We start from the raw sequence: 14,934 nt of genomic DNA, 5'->3' as shown, positions 1-14,934 counted from the left end.
TGGAATATTAAAATACTCTCCTGAGAGAATGACAGATGACAGAAGATGGGTAATTAAATCAACAAACCTCTCACCAACAACCAAGAGAAACCCCAAAATAGTGAAATAGTATCTTCTATGAGCTCAGTAGCTTACAGTTCTATAGCCAGTAATACATCTTTCATGAGTAAGGATAGAAAAAAGATATTTTTAAACGTGCAAGTTGAGATAAAACAAAAGAAGAGGTTCTTTTAGAAAAGAAATTCTTAAGGTATAATTTAGGCAGAAGGAAAGTGGTACTATATGTAAAGGCAGAGATGCAAGAAGAAATTATGAACAATTATATTGGTAAATATGTGGTTAAAGCTAAACAAATGATAACCGTATAAGACAATAATAATTTGAAACGTTGTGAAGAGAAAAAAATCTTCTTAGAACGTAAAAGAAAAAAAAAAAACACTGGTGACAAAATCAGCTGTAGGAACATGAGTAAGGTAGTAGTATCCAATGGTCTTTGCATGGTATGGAAAGTGGGCAACTTAATTATCCTCGTTAGGTTAAATTAGTCAAATTAGGATAACCACTGAAAGGATGAACATAAAGCACAAATGTTCAAAACAAGAGAAGAAAAATAGAATAAAACCTCAAGAAGCATGAAAAATGCAGTGCATGTGATAGAGGAAGATTGGGCAACAGTGACATTATAAACATGGGGGAGCTGAGAACACCAATGCAGGATCTCATTGGGAGAGGATTTCTGATAGCTGAAGAAAATTGTCAGCACCAAATTATGGATAAATGTTATTTTATAAGAATTAAGGATGAAACTGTTATTGAATTTAGTAGTGAGACCAGAAATAGAACATGTTGCATAGGGGCGATAGAGTTTACTTACCTTAGGCAGGTCTAGATACAGCTCTCACCAACTGACATGAACGGTGATGATGCCAATCAAACCAAACTTGTGTGAAGTCCAATTAAGCCTGAATATTAAAGGTGTGTGATGTCTAGTATGATTCTCGTGACCATGGCATATATGGCATTCAGTTGGTATAATTCAAATGTAAGTTAAGAGTGAAGGCATTGAATTGTGTAAAGTAAACTGTGGCATATAAAATAATATCCAGAAATCTTATTCCATGTTAGATTTAAGTATAGGACATAGATGAGAATCTGAAGGTTAATAAAATCTTTGAAATTCAGAGATCACTCTTCCACTGAATAAGCCTTGTGAAAATCTCTGATATATGCAGTTTCATATGCATCTGTGATTCTGCCTAATTTTAATGGGAGCTGCTTTGTGATTCTTTGGAAAGAAAAGTATCATGAGACTTTGAGATCTATCAGTTGATTGCACATTTCTTGTTCAGTCAAAACTTGCTCAGAATTCTAAGTGTACATTTACTAAGACTGTGCTTGAAGGGTTGATAATGGGTGATTTAATTCTGAGTTGTTATATGTGATTGCAATTTGGAAGGCTGAACTCTTTTGGCCAGCCATGCAGTAAGAAGGTTAACACGGTTTGCACCAGTAATCTCTCCTTCATCTATACATTTCAATCAGCCTTGGCATTTATCTCTAAGGGCAGATACAAGTGCCTTTAAACCAGAAGTCCAGGAGAGAGAATTCAGCTTTTCCTCTTTTAATTCTTGAATTCTAGGCTAAAATGTCAGGTAAAAGTTCTGTGACTAAACTTTCAGTATTGATTTCTGGGAATAAAATAGGAATGCCCAAAGAATTCCATGTATTTTCCCCATAGGTCACTCAAAATAACCTGGTATGCTATTTAAAATAATGTTAGGTCTCAGCTGTCCTACTGAGTTTTCCTTTGATGTTCCCCTCTGGACTGTAAAGTGTGAGAGTTGAGTTGGTTTTGTAAGTGTGTTCATCTGATTTCCATCAACAAGACAGAGCTAGTTAAATCATCGTCGGTGTAGGGATTCATTATAGGAATTACCCTCTACACAAATATAGGAGCAGCAGAGGAGGTGAAAGTCTTTAATGGGGAATAAGGAGGATTAGAAAGAAAATCACTAACAAGTTTGTCTATAGCACTGGCTCAGGTATGCAGTGAAGAGCTTGCCGGGAATTGGAAGAAAGCAAGCTGTCTACCTTCAAAGTGGAACTCTGAAGAGGGCACTTAAGGCAAAATCTATAAGAAAATGCTGCTTTGGGGAGCTGCCACCTCTGTGGGTCCACAGCCATGTGCTCAGGGATAGGTCTGAGGCTTCCAATGGTCAGCAGGATCAACAGTTGGAAAGATGCTCTGGATTCAAAGAGGAGAATGGGCTGGGGATGTGCTCTGTACCTCTCTGTCCATCCATCCATGTGTCTTTCCTGTGATAATCGTCTGAAAGTGGTGGCTTCTGTTTCTTGTCCACCTTCCATATCTAATAAATATTTTTCTTCCAGTCATCTCTAGCTAGAACCACAAGAAATAGGGTATTTTGGAAATATGGTACACCTAGTATTAGCCTGATGAAACAACCCAGCCACTCTGGTGAGAAGCTGATGATTTCCGTGTAATTTAGGGTGATTAGGCATCTAAGATAGTAGGCAAACTAGGAAGAAAGAGACCAATCATGGGATACAGGGAAATAAGTCAGGTGCTAAACACAAAGAATCCATCACCCAAAAGAGAACAGACAGGAAGAAAAGTGTCCAGGCAGACGACTTCTATCCTGATGTTTTATGTCATGCTATGTAAAAAGTCAAAGTTGAGTCAGTTTGTGCTAAGAGCCAAGGTGAAGAAAGACTTATCTCCAGCTGATAAGAGGTCATAGATGAATGAAGGTCAAATTTGTTGCATTTTTCTTTGTTTCTCCAAACATAAAAGAAAATTAATTTCAGCAACTTTTGAGGTGCTTGTTAAAAATACAGATTTCTGGAACTTCCTTGCATACCCAGGAATCAGAATCTCTGGGGATAGGATTCAAAAAAATCTGCCTTTTTAGCAAGATTCTTAGATGGTACCTCTATACAGTGTTGTTTGGAAACATACACTTGCGGAGTGGCTAATTCATGCTAGGCACATGCCAGGTCCTTTGAAGGCACTGCTGTATTTCCTCACTGAGACCAGTGACTGAAATAGAGGCACAGAAAAATAAATTAAGCTGTAAAAAAACTGAAATGGAGATTGCTATTTTTTGGAGAAGAGAAAATTGAGGCTAGAGATGGCAAATAAATTATTCTTGTCATATATCTAGTAAGTAATCGAGTCCATATTCTAATTTAGATCTTTTTGGCTCCAAAGTGTATCCTTGGGGTGTTGACTGTGGTTAAAAAAAAAAAAAAAAGGCCAGACTTGCTGAATTATGTACCTTCTTGCTAAACAGACATGAGTGAGACCCCTCCAGGAAGGAGTAATGTTATTCTCCCATTAAACTTAGTCTGTGTGGATTTCTAAGAAAAGTCCTAGAGGCCGAGATGCCTCATCCTGCCCCCAAACAAGCAGCAAATGACAGACAAAGGAAGAGTCTGAGAAAAGTCTTCCCAGGACAAAGGGAACTTGACCACTTGTCCTGTTTCCTGTTCCGTCTCCTCCCTCTCTGTGGACCCACCACCTACCACAAAAAAGTCCTCTCTATGACTGTCATCTTTGTGTGTGCTTAGCATGTGGGGTGTTCACATTTCTTCTCAAAAGAAGTATGGCTTCTTTACATGGTATCAATTTTACAGTTAGTAAATAAAAGCTAACTCTCTTTACCTATCTTTTTGAGAGCAATACTGTGGACTCATTTTGGCCGAACTGTTTGTCTTTTTGAAGGCATAGGTGAGTGTGAGCAAAAAATCTGTGAAATCAGATTGCAGCCCTAGAGGTAAGCCTGGCTGTAGCCGCTGAAATGTGACCCCGAATGCCTGTATTCTAATTTAGGCTCTGCTGGGAGGCACTGCAGGAAATACTGGGTTGCTGGGTACTTCTTGCAATCAGAGCTGGTCCAGTTGGTTTGAGTTGTCTTGGTAATTCGATAATTCTTTCTATATGAAAGATATTTTTTTCAGGCTCTGGTCTTTACACGGGAATGTGATAAACGATTAATTAATGAAACACAAAGTTTTAGTCCCTCAGCCTTAATTTTATTCTGTCACTATCCATTCGCTAAATTATGGTAAAGCTATCTTCCTTCCCATATCTTGCTGAATTCCTGCTGAGGAGGAGGATAAGACAAGATAAAAATTGTAAAATGGCTTTGAAAATACAGAGAGTTATATATATTATATGATGTACATACAGCATATAGGGAAGCACTTTTACATTGGCAACAATTTCATTGGTTCTGATATCTCAAATCTGGATGCTTTTTGCTATCTCTACTAGCCCAAGCCATCATGTCTCACTGGCTTACTAACAGCATCCTAAACAAGCTCCTTTTGTGCTGTCTGCTTCCTCAAGGGTCCAATTATCTACTCAAGTCATTCAGAACCTATCGTTCCCCTGCAGTAAGAATGTATCAGTCCAAGTTGTGCCGTGGCTTCAGGGCCCTACATGATTTGTCCTCACCTGTTTTTCCAGGTCACATCTCCTCCCAGTGTCCCTTTAGTTCTGTCCTTTCCAGCATCACACACTTGCTTTCCTATCATCACATGTGCCCAATTCATTCCTACCTTGATCTTTGCCCCTTCCATTTTGTTCATGTGTTACCTCTTCAGAGAAACCTCTTTCAACCAGCCTAATTCAATTAGTCTAAACTTCTCTCTCCCATGACCCTCTTCTTCAAAGTACTTACCACTACTTAAATGTACTTGCCTACTAGTTTATGTGTTCATTATTGGTTTCCTGCTACTTACGCGTAAGCTCAGTAAGGATAATGCCTTTGTTGTATCACTAGATCCTGGAAGAGTATCTATCAGATGGTGGGTTCATTGCACATGTTGAATAAATGAATAAACAAATGCGAGGGATTCACTTCTATGTGATAGCTCAGTAACTGGCAGGTTCAGGGAAATTATGGGATATGGATGGCTGCAATGAAAACCTTTTTTTATGTTACCCAATATATCATTGTCTTAAGAAGCATTATGTTTTTCAGCCACAGGGTCTGAAATAATGAAACAGAGGATACTAGTTGGCCTTGGAACCAGCTTCTCCCTTAGGCACATGGAGTAATGAGCAGAAAGCTCATGCAGGATTTAAGTTGATCACTTAAAAATAATCCTCTGCTGCACACTGAGGAAGGCTGAAAAGGACATTAGTTTCCAAGTTACTGGATTTGCAGGTGCTAGATAAAATAATTATAAATGTTATTTGCACATTATATTATTATAACTCGAAGCAAAATATAGTTTCTGTTTTCAAGGTGGGCACACATTTAAATAGAAAGACAAGCCTCATCGATACAATTTGATGGTGTTTAACAGTTAAGATACTGTGATGTTTAATTTTACGGGTCAACTTGTCTGGACCACGGTGCCCAGATGTTTGGTGAAACATTATTCTGGGTGTTCCTGTGAAGGTGTTCCTTTGGATGAGGTTGATGTTTAAATAAGAAGACTTTGAGAAAGTGGAGTGTTCTCCATAAAGTAAATGGGCCTTCTCCAATCCACTGAGGGCCTGAAAGAACAAAGACTGACCTCCTCTGAGCAGGAAGGAATTCTGCCAGCAGACTGGCTTAGGACACCAACTGCATCTTTTCTCTGAGTCCCCAGACGGTCAGCCTACGCCCCCAATTTTTAGACTTGCCAACCCTCTACAGCCATGTGAGCCAATCCTTTAAAATAACTACGTCATCAGTAGCATTTTATCAACATCCTGCTGGTTCTGTTTTTTCTGGAGAACACTGACTAATACAGACGTATTTCTGATTATGGGTTTAAAATACACCACTGAGAAAAGTTTACACAACTTGTCCAGATATTTATTCGGTCGTTAATTCAATTAAAGATATTGGCCCTATCTGTCACTTCTGAAAGCCTGTCAGTAGATTGCTACTAAGAAGCAAAAGATGAGTAATGCTCCATGAAATATGAAGCCATTTAAATTATTTAACATATATTAAGAAAAAAATGAAGGAATAAACTCAACTTAGTTCATTTCCTCTGATTTACCAATTAAAGTCAGACTTGGCCCTAAAAATAAAATTACCTGGGAAAAAAAGGTAGAAAGAGCAAATGTGACATTAGTATTCCGTGAAATTGATGGCCATTGTGGGTTAGGCTTATATAAGCTGTTAGAGTAGGTACAGCTTATCCCTGTAGTTCAAAGTTACGCTCAGCACAATTTTTCTTCTTAATTGCTCAAGACACTCCACTGTGACATTGGCTACTTTGGCGGCATAGAGAATTTAAAGAATCAACTCATTGTATTTTATAGTTAACCTGATTGCCAATAAGGAACGGTAATAGCATGAAAAAATTGCAGAGAGACAGTAAAATGGAAGGCTCAAGGGGTCTACCTGTGTAGATTATGAAATACATATTCTGCACAAAGATTTCGAAAGGGGGAATAAAAATGAAACCATGGTAAGGTGGCTAACTTAGAAAATCAGACAATATTGGGGGGATAGGGCACATACGAAATTGTATGAATAGAATTATCCTCCAAGGGCCTTTTAAACTTACAAGAATTCCTTGGACTCTTCATAGCATTAATTTTTGCCTGAAAATATATCTATATTCAGCATACTTTTTAAAAGCTGATCACAGGTTTTTTTTGTCCCATGAAATGCCATGAGTCCTGTCCCCAGGTCTTTGTTTTTGTTAAGGTAAACCTTAACTAATACGTATGTGTTCTTACTAGGTACCAGACTCTGATGAGCTTAGTTATTTTGTGAATGGTCATATCAGCTTGGGACAAGGCACATCATCTCCTGAAGACTCCTGTTTGGAATATTTGGTGAAAGCATGTGTTAGGAGTTTACATAGAGATTCTTCACATAGTTCTCATGCTCATCTTTGCTGCTGTTCTCCTGTTATTGTCATCATCACTGACCTCATCAGCACCTCATTGGCCAACTGGGTGATTTTGATTCTCTGCAGTACACTTAACATTGCTAAATCCAGTTCCCTGGTGTAAACCAACCGTGGTTAACCACCACATAAGTAACAAAAACATTACCGTGTCTAACCTACAGGAAAGAAACATTTTCTTAGTTTAGTTATTTATTGAATAGCAGTGGTTATGTGAGGTGGAGTTTGGCAGCCAGTATAAGTCCTCATAATTTAATAGTTTGTGTAAACAATACTCACCAAAGCTGTAATTATTTATGTTGAAATACCAACATGTCCAACCTCATGGACTTGCTGGCATCGCCCCCTATTCAGGCTGATGGCATCGCCCCCTATTACTTTAAGTGTTCTCCTTGGTGACTCTATGGAAGCTGTCCTGTAACGGAGTTGGAAAGGAAGCTCAGTCACAGGCTGTTTGACTTAAAAGGATCCTGAGGATTGATATTGCCTTGAAGGACTAAACTCTTTTCTGAATGGCCAAGGCCAACCCCCACATGTGTTTTGCCAACTAATTAGTTGCCAACTAAGATTCAATTGGTGAGGTTTGACACAAAGATGGTAATTTTCAATTTATTTTGAAAATTTAGTAGATCTGGTGCACATTCTTGCGTGGCCATGAGCAGGTGGAGCTGAGAAGCTACATCCCCTTTCAGATGCGTCCTGTGATCCCCAGGGCTTCATGAACAGTCCCTCCCAGCCTCTGTTGTTTTATGTCATCCACCTGGACTTTGTAAACACATGGGTTTGCAATCCCTTATTTAGACTAAACCCTTCATTTCCCTCCTGTAAAATTTTGGGTTACGAAGGGGAAATGATCTGCCTGAAATTGTGGAAAATGAAACTCACCTGCACCAAGCCATTAGGTCATATGCCCTTCTTCTTTACTATAAAAAACTTTATATCATTCAGAGTGGCTTCTGTCTATTTTGAAAAACACAATTTTAAAGATCTCTAAATTTCCAGCCTTCCTTGCAAAGGACTTCACCATATGACATACTTCCAATATTTTATAAGCAGAAATCTATTGGGGATTTCTAGGAAAGTTTACCAACTCTTTCTACCTCATTTTTCCCCCTTTTTCCTACATAAAACATTAAGGTAAAACTAGAACAGCCATATCATGATCATGAGGCAGTAATTATTGGGACAAAAGGCACAGTCTGGGTATCATAGTCAGGAAATATGGGAGAGCTTGAGTATTTTAAGCCCCTATGGTTGGCTTTTGTTAAATGGACCAGGTATGTAACCCTGACTAATAACTTACTGGCAGATGCATTTCCCTCCCTATCTCTCTCTCACACACACACACACACACACGCGCGCGCGCGCGCACGCACGCACGCACATTCTGTTCTCTTTTCCTCTTTCTAGTTATGATTTTATTTAGTGCTTATTGTAAGTCATTCACTATACTTGTCCTACTTCTGTCTGAAAGTGATGGAGATCAGACTGTGCCACATTGCTCCCGGGTCTAATATGTTCATGAAGACCAGGAAAGTCAGACAATATAACACATTCTGATTAGACTTGTAAACATATTTATAATGAGGATATTAGCACTGTGAATGGGAACACAGCCTATCTTGGTATAAAAAGAATTGAGGACTTGACATAGGGCGAATTCACTAATACATCAATAAAATTAAGAGATGAGAGACCAAAGATCTACAAACAAAAAATAAATGGATTCTTAGGAGGCCTGTGATAATCCATTCAGTTCTATCTGCATTATTATCTGTGCTGAAACACCAGTGTCCTATACATGGGATGTAGGATGCAGTATGGTTAAGACACAAGGTGAGAATGTGTTGTGTGTGTTTTTTATGTGTGCGTATATTTAGTATACATTTAGATATTTCCTTTGCCCACTTCATCTAACAGGTAAAGAATATCATGTGAGTGGCTATAGTGAAAGATTTTGTTCGACACTAGTTTAAAATATTATTAGGTCTTCTGAATGAATCTTGTTATCAATATATTTTACTTTGGCAGTTTAAAAAATTACTTTAAAGCAAATTTTGAGAAAGCTGAAAAGCTTTATCTTCAGTTTCCTCCTGTCTAAATTGAAGAAGTTGAATTGTACTAAGTTCCTTTCAGATCTAGCACTTGCAGAATTCTATAAAATCTCTTCCTAATGCAGTTTTTTTCCTCTGCTGCTGTGTGCATGCTGCTTGCTCCTGGATCAGTCTCAACAGAGAAGGGAGATCATTGTATATAAATCAATCAGAAGTGGTGGCTCATGAATAGGAAGGAAGACGCACTCCTTTTATAGTAGCCATAAAAAAATTATTCCCATCAAATTGGCATGAAGGAAAATCATTCACCTCACTCTGGAGACTAGAGATTTATTTATATATCTACAGTTGCTCTGGGCTCCAGAAGTGTGGACAGAAACAAGAAAGAAGGCAGCAGGGACTAAGAAGTGACATCAGGGCCTTTGCTTTCCCTGGTGTGGAGCAGTCGGAGGAGGAAGACTGCCCCGGTCATGGGTATGAGCGACTTAGTGCGCAGGACTCATAGAGGCGCACTCCTAATTCTAGGACTCCAGGCACAGAAGTAGGCGGCTGAGGATGAAATACTGGCTTATGGGAAGCTTTCTAAACCTCCCTAAGCAGCTACACAATTGTCACACTCGTTCATTTGTGTTTTCAACAGACAGTAATTTAGTGGCTAGTATTTGCCAGGTACAGTGACAGGGACTTCAGATTTTGTGTTATGCAAAGGAAGATCTTTGCTGTAGGGAGTACAGATAATTAATATATAACAGGATAAATGCTGTGTTAGAAATAATGCATGATATCTTTATGCTGTTACTTTGTATGACCAGAGGGACTGCAAGTGACCACCCTTCCCCCAGCCTCCCAAGAGAAATGAAAGCACTTTCTCACTTAAGGGGCCATGAGAAAGCTTCACCAGAGCAGGAAGTATGGTGAGCCTTTATGATTCCTTTATTTAAAAGTCATCCCTCAGAACTTTGTAAAGCCTAGAATGTCCTAACTAATTCACATCAGTTTCTCCAAGGGAGGGGAGCACCTATATGAGAACCTGTGAAAACATAGGTGGAGTAAGACTAGAGTTCACAGATTAATGGAGGAGAGACTCCAACCCAGCTGCAGAGCAAACAATAATTGAAATCATATGAAGGCTCCTCACCATTCATCTTTGTTTCCCCTGAGCCTAGCAAAGGAAGAAAGAGCCAAATCCAATAGATTAATGGAGCAGAGACACCAACCCAGTTGGAAAGCAAAGCAGTAATTAAAACTAGGCAGATACCGGCACAGGTGAGCCCATGTTATTATGATTATTCTCCTAAAAATGTATCTTTCCAGCACTAGTGGGAAGAAAAGAGTGAAACCTTGAGAGAATGCAGTGGCATGGGGAGAGATGGGAGGAAACAGTGCAACAGCAAGAACAAGAATATTAATGACAGGAAATAGTGTCTCTTTCCTTGGAAGGATTGGTGAATTAATGCTTATAAATGACCACAGTGCTTGGGTCAAATATTCAATATAAATAAGAGGAGCTATCCTTATGTTACTTTTTCTGAGTTCATTAGCAATCAAAGGGATAATAATGGACTTTGACAGAATTAAGCGACAATCCACAAAGTAAGAAGGGAATTTATTATGGGGAATATTTTATTTCATGGTTAATATTCATTTCACAAAAGACGTTTTAGAAACTACAGCTTAAATTGGCTATATTCATATTTTTGTAGTCAAGTCTTTATTTCTCTTTCAAAATGCTCCTTATTTGGGAACATGGTTTTTTTAGGAAGTCATTGATCAACATCCTATTAATTTTTTTCATTCTTTTATATTACCTTTTAAAATAAGATTAAGTTGCTTTTAGACCCCTTTAAAATAATCTTTGGGTTTTACAATGTTCTGCTTTTAGTGGTAAAAAAGGAAATAATTTAATTAAATTTTACACTCCCTCACCATGTGGATTTTTAAGTAATATATGCCATGTTTTATGCTCTATACTATTTAATTTGAATGGAAATGTCCCTTATATTTTCAGAGTATATACTTTTTAGTTATTTGTATTAGTTCAAATAGTGAGAAAATAAATATACCTCCATTCTTCTTTCTACACTCTATCCTTATATTTGGCTTCTAAGCAGCCACAGACTTTGTTTCCACCTATAATACCTACAAAAATAAACTGGCTGCTCTTAGAACCAAGACATATTTTTGTTCACATCTTGTCAAATGTGTAAATTCAATGAGTTTCTAATTTGTTGGCAGAAAGCAGAGACTAAAAAAACAGTATATGGTATTTTCATATGGCCTGTATTAATTTGTTGGTACAAGTAATTTCTATATTATATTATATTATATTATATTATTATATACAATACTCAATTTATATATTATATTATGATACTCAGTTTCTTCTCTGATGGCCTCATTTTAAGATTAGATTTTGAACCAAGAGATCTTAGCCATACAGAATTTCAGTCACTGGTGTGTTTTTTTCCAGAAGTTGTTAGATACTCAAAAGTGTCTTTTATTCACTTCAGCTTGAATCTTTGTGCTGCCAAAAGATTTCCTATTAATGTGATTACTTCAGGGAACATCTTAAAGTTTTCACTGAGTAACTTTTTTTGACATGACAACTTTTATCTCCTTGATCTTGAAAATTTGTCAGGATGAAGGTACATGCTGGCACAGGATGATGAGGGAGTCAAGGCACTTGGCATCCAGGAAGGATAATTGTATTTTTAGTGTTTTTCAAAAAAATAATTGAAGTGTTAATTTATAAGCCTCATTATCTCTATAGTTTCTCCTTTTAATCCATTCCACATATTGCTACCAAAGTGATTGTTCTGTCTCATTTATTTTGTCATATAACCTACCTGCTGAAAAAAAAAATAGAATGTCTTTGGATTGCTTTCAGAATTATTTTTTTCCTGAGACTAGCGCACTGGTCCTGTGCATCATTGCCCCTCCCCGGCCCCCAGCCTCCCCTGCTCTCCTCTCCCCACGGTGGTTCCTGCTCTGGCGGGGCTAATCTAGTCATCCTCACGCACTCCCTGCTCCCCTGGGGGTCCTGCTTTTGCCCACGGACTTTCACTTCCAGCAACACTTAAACAAAAACAAAAGAAGGAGGAAAGAAAGAACTTCTACTCATTTTGGAGCACTCACACCGTGTCCCCTCACATCGTGCCGCCCCAAATCCCCAGACAGACAGCCCTGTTCCACCTTTACAGTGTTCTGTGTCACCACCTAACAGATTCATCCAGGTGTGTCAGGTGTTTTCATGGTTTTCTTTTTTCTTTTTTCTTACAGATGATTAGAAAGTTGAGGGAAGGGTCTGAGTCTTGTCTAACTCTGTCTTCACTATCACCTAGTAGTAAACAGGGATAAAACTTTTTTTTGGAAGAAGAAATGAATGGAAACCACATGTTTATATTAAAAAAAAAACAAATCAGCAAAACAATGCTGATTCACTCAACTCTATTTGTATAATAGAAGTTGACATCTAAATTAGTCTTTCTAATTGGTAAACTTGACAAAAATTAATGATTCTGAAAGTGAAAGGTAGGGTACCACATTAGCTTTCGTAGACTATAAGCAGGAGCTTTCATTCCTTCTGTTGTCCTCCTTTCCCTTTCCGCTCTGAAGTATCTTCTAAAATGGTTCACCCAAGTAGAAAGTTAATTAATTTTTATTAAGCAATTAGAGGAAGAAAAGTAATTTTCATATTCAAGGCAAGCAATTGGAAAGATAGGGAGGAACTGATGGATTTTTCAAAGTGGCTATTTTAGAGACCAAAAGGTTGCCCACCTCCAGGAAGATAAAAGGAATGAATATGACCAGGATGATCCACAGGTAACGCCACACTGCCTGTCAGTGTGGAGAGAGCTGGACCTCTGTGTCAACTTTGATCGCAGGATGTAGGTTTTAGAAAAAGAGAGAAGTGGCATATTCCTTTAACCATATTCTCTAGCCTCCATTTATACTGAAAACTTTAAAGAAATTGAGAAGATAACTTCCATGGTTGAACAGATTTTTTAGGTTTTGCAAATTTTCAATCTTTCTACCAACAAATAGTGGCATATTCAATTCTTCAAGCTATCAGAGTTAACCTGAATTGGATTTTAGAGTTTCTCTGGCTATAAAAAGTAATGATCTTTTCTCAAAGACTCTCTGGAGTGCGGCACTTAAAGGACATCTATAGGTGAAGAGCATGCCCTAACACTCAGACATACGTGAATTCCAGTCTGGACCTTGTAATTGACTTTGTCTGTCATGTTGGACTAATTTAATTTTCATCTTCAAGGCCTGGTTTTCTCAGCTACAATATAGAGTCTTGTGAGGATATAATGAATAATAAAAATAGCTAATGTTAATTGGGTACAGAGCACATGCCAGGCACTCCTCCAGGTGCTTTATACAATTTTATGTATTTAAGCTACCCCAGTAAATTTATTATTTATGTACAATAATTATACCCATTTTTACAGAAGAAGAAACTGAGAACCAAGGAAATTATGAATTATTTGGTAAACGAAGTATACAGCACAGGGCCTGACATACAGTAAGCAACCAAAGCTGGAAACAGATATTGTTTATTTCTATTATTTATGTATTATTTATATTCATAGAGATTTATAATACATATATATGAGAGAGAAAGAGAGATTCTTCATAAGGAAAAAACTCACACAGTTATAGACACTGAGAAGTCCAACGACTGAGAAGTCTCCAAGCTCAAGACCCAGGAGGGCCACTGTATAATTCTAGTCCAAGTCCAAAGGTCTGAGTACCTGGAAAGCCAATGGTTTTAAGTTCTAGTCCTCCCCTAGTCCAAAGGCAGGAGAAGACCAATGTCCCAGTTTGAAGACAGACAGTCAGAGATGTCAAATTCTTTCTTATTCTGCCTTTTGTTCTGTTCATGTCTTCAATGGATTGGATGAGGTTCACCCACACTGACGCGGGCAAAATGCTTTGCTCAGTCTATTGATTCAAATAAACACCCTCAGAGACACACTGAGACTAATGTTTAACCGAAGGACTCAGCACCCGTGGCCCAGTCAAGGTGACACAGAAAACTGACCATCACAGTAAATTTCAAAGGAGGGAGATATTTGCAGAATCTCTTAAAAAAGGAATTCTCAAAATGAAGGTTATAATTATGTTTTACAAATGAGAATGGAGTCTGTCTGGTCCTTACTTCACACACAGTAAACATTTCTTCAATGAATAATGAGACCGTCAGTCAAATTTAGAGCATTGTTACAGGTAATTGAAAGAACAAAATACAAAAGGAGGTCAAGAGAGAAGACAATATAGGAAAAGCGGAGCAAGTGAGATGATGGGAAAGGATTTATCCACCTATCTCAAGTAATTGAGGAATCTCCAGGAATAGGTATGGGTTTTAGGAATCAGACAGTTGGATAAAACATGAAGTAGAATTTGTCCATACAAGTTGAAAACATAATTTAAAAGTTACCTAAGAGCAACAAATGATGGCTACCCAGAGGAAGCTACACTAGCCTCTCCTGCTGTACCCCATTTCAGTCCATCCTCGTTAGAACCAGTAGTTTGCTTTTAAAACTAGGGATCTAATTGTCACGCACATGCTTAAAAATGTCTTAGGGAATCCCCACTGTCTAAATGAAATTCAAACTCTTTTTTATACCATGAATGCTCCTAACATTCTGCCTTACTTTTCATTTCCAGACCCGTTTCTTGCCAGTTTCCTCTGTATACACTAAATTCTATCCACAGTTCACTGCTCAAACTCCTTCTCTGGCTGAGATGACTCCATCTCCCCCTTTTCAGCTGACTTTCCTTGAAAGCCAAATGTATGTTGGTCATGACAATACTGGGAATGATAATACAATGAGGAAGAAGAGGAGTGTGATGGTGATTACAGCTCTGTTTTTTGGTTATCTGTTTCTGGCCAAACCCTTTAGAGAATGTCTTTACTTCACTATTTCATTCAATTCTTACAACAAACCTTGGTTCTGCTATTCATAGTTTATTGATGTGGAAATTA

The 14,934-nt window shown here is 38.0% G+C and overlaps 1 protein-coding gene across 11 annotated transcripts in view; it reads left to right on the top strand.

Moving 5' to 3' along the window:
• DPP10 (dipeptidyl peptidase like 10) overlaps positions 1–14,934 on the top strand; it is a 725,696-nt gene that overhangs the window by 566,812 nt on the left and 143,950 nt on the right. Inside the window, exon 1 of one of the 11 annotated variants that reach the window (XM_072960852.1) lies at positions 10,156–10,205. The exons of the other annotated variants lie outside the window; for them this stretch is intronic. The gene's annotated coding sequence lies outside the window, so the exon portion shown is untranslated. Of the gene's footprint in view, positions 1–10,155; positions 10,206–14,934 lie in introns of those variants that run through there. 11 annotated transcript variants of the gene reach the window in all.

This window comes from Vicugna pacos, chromosome 5 (genome assembly GCF_048564905.1).
Source record: "Vicugna pacos chromosome 5, VicPac4, whole genome shotgun sequence".
Taxonomy (NCBI): Eukaryota; Metazoa; Chordata; class Mammalia; order Artiodactyla; family Camelidae; genus Vicugna; species Vicugna pacos.
Note: the sequence above shows the minus strand (reverse complement) of the source record. Positions and strands in the feature narration are given on the sequence as shown.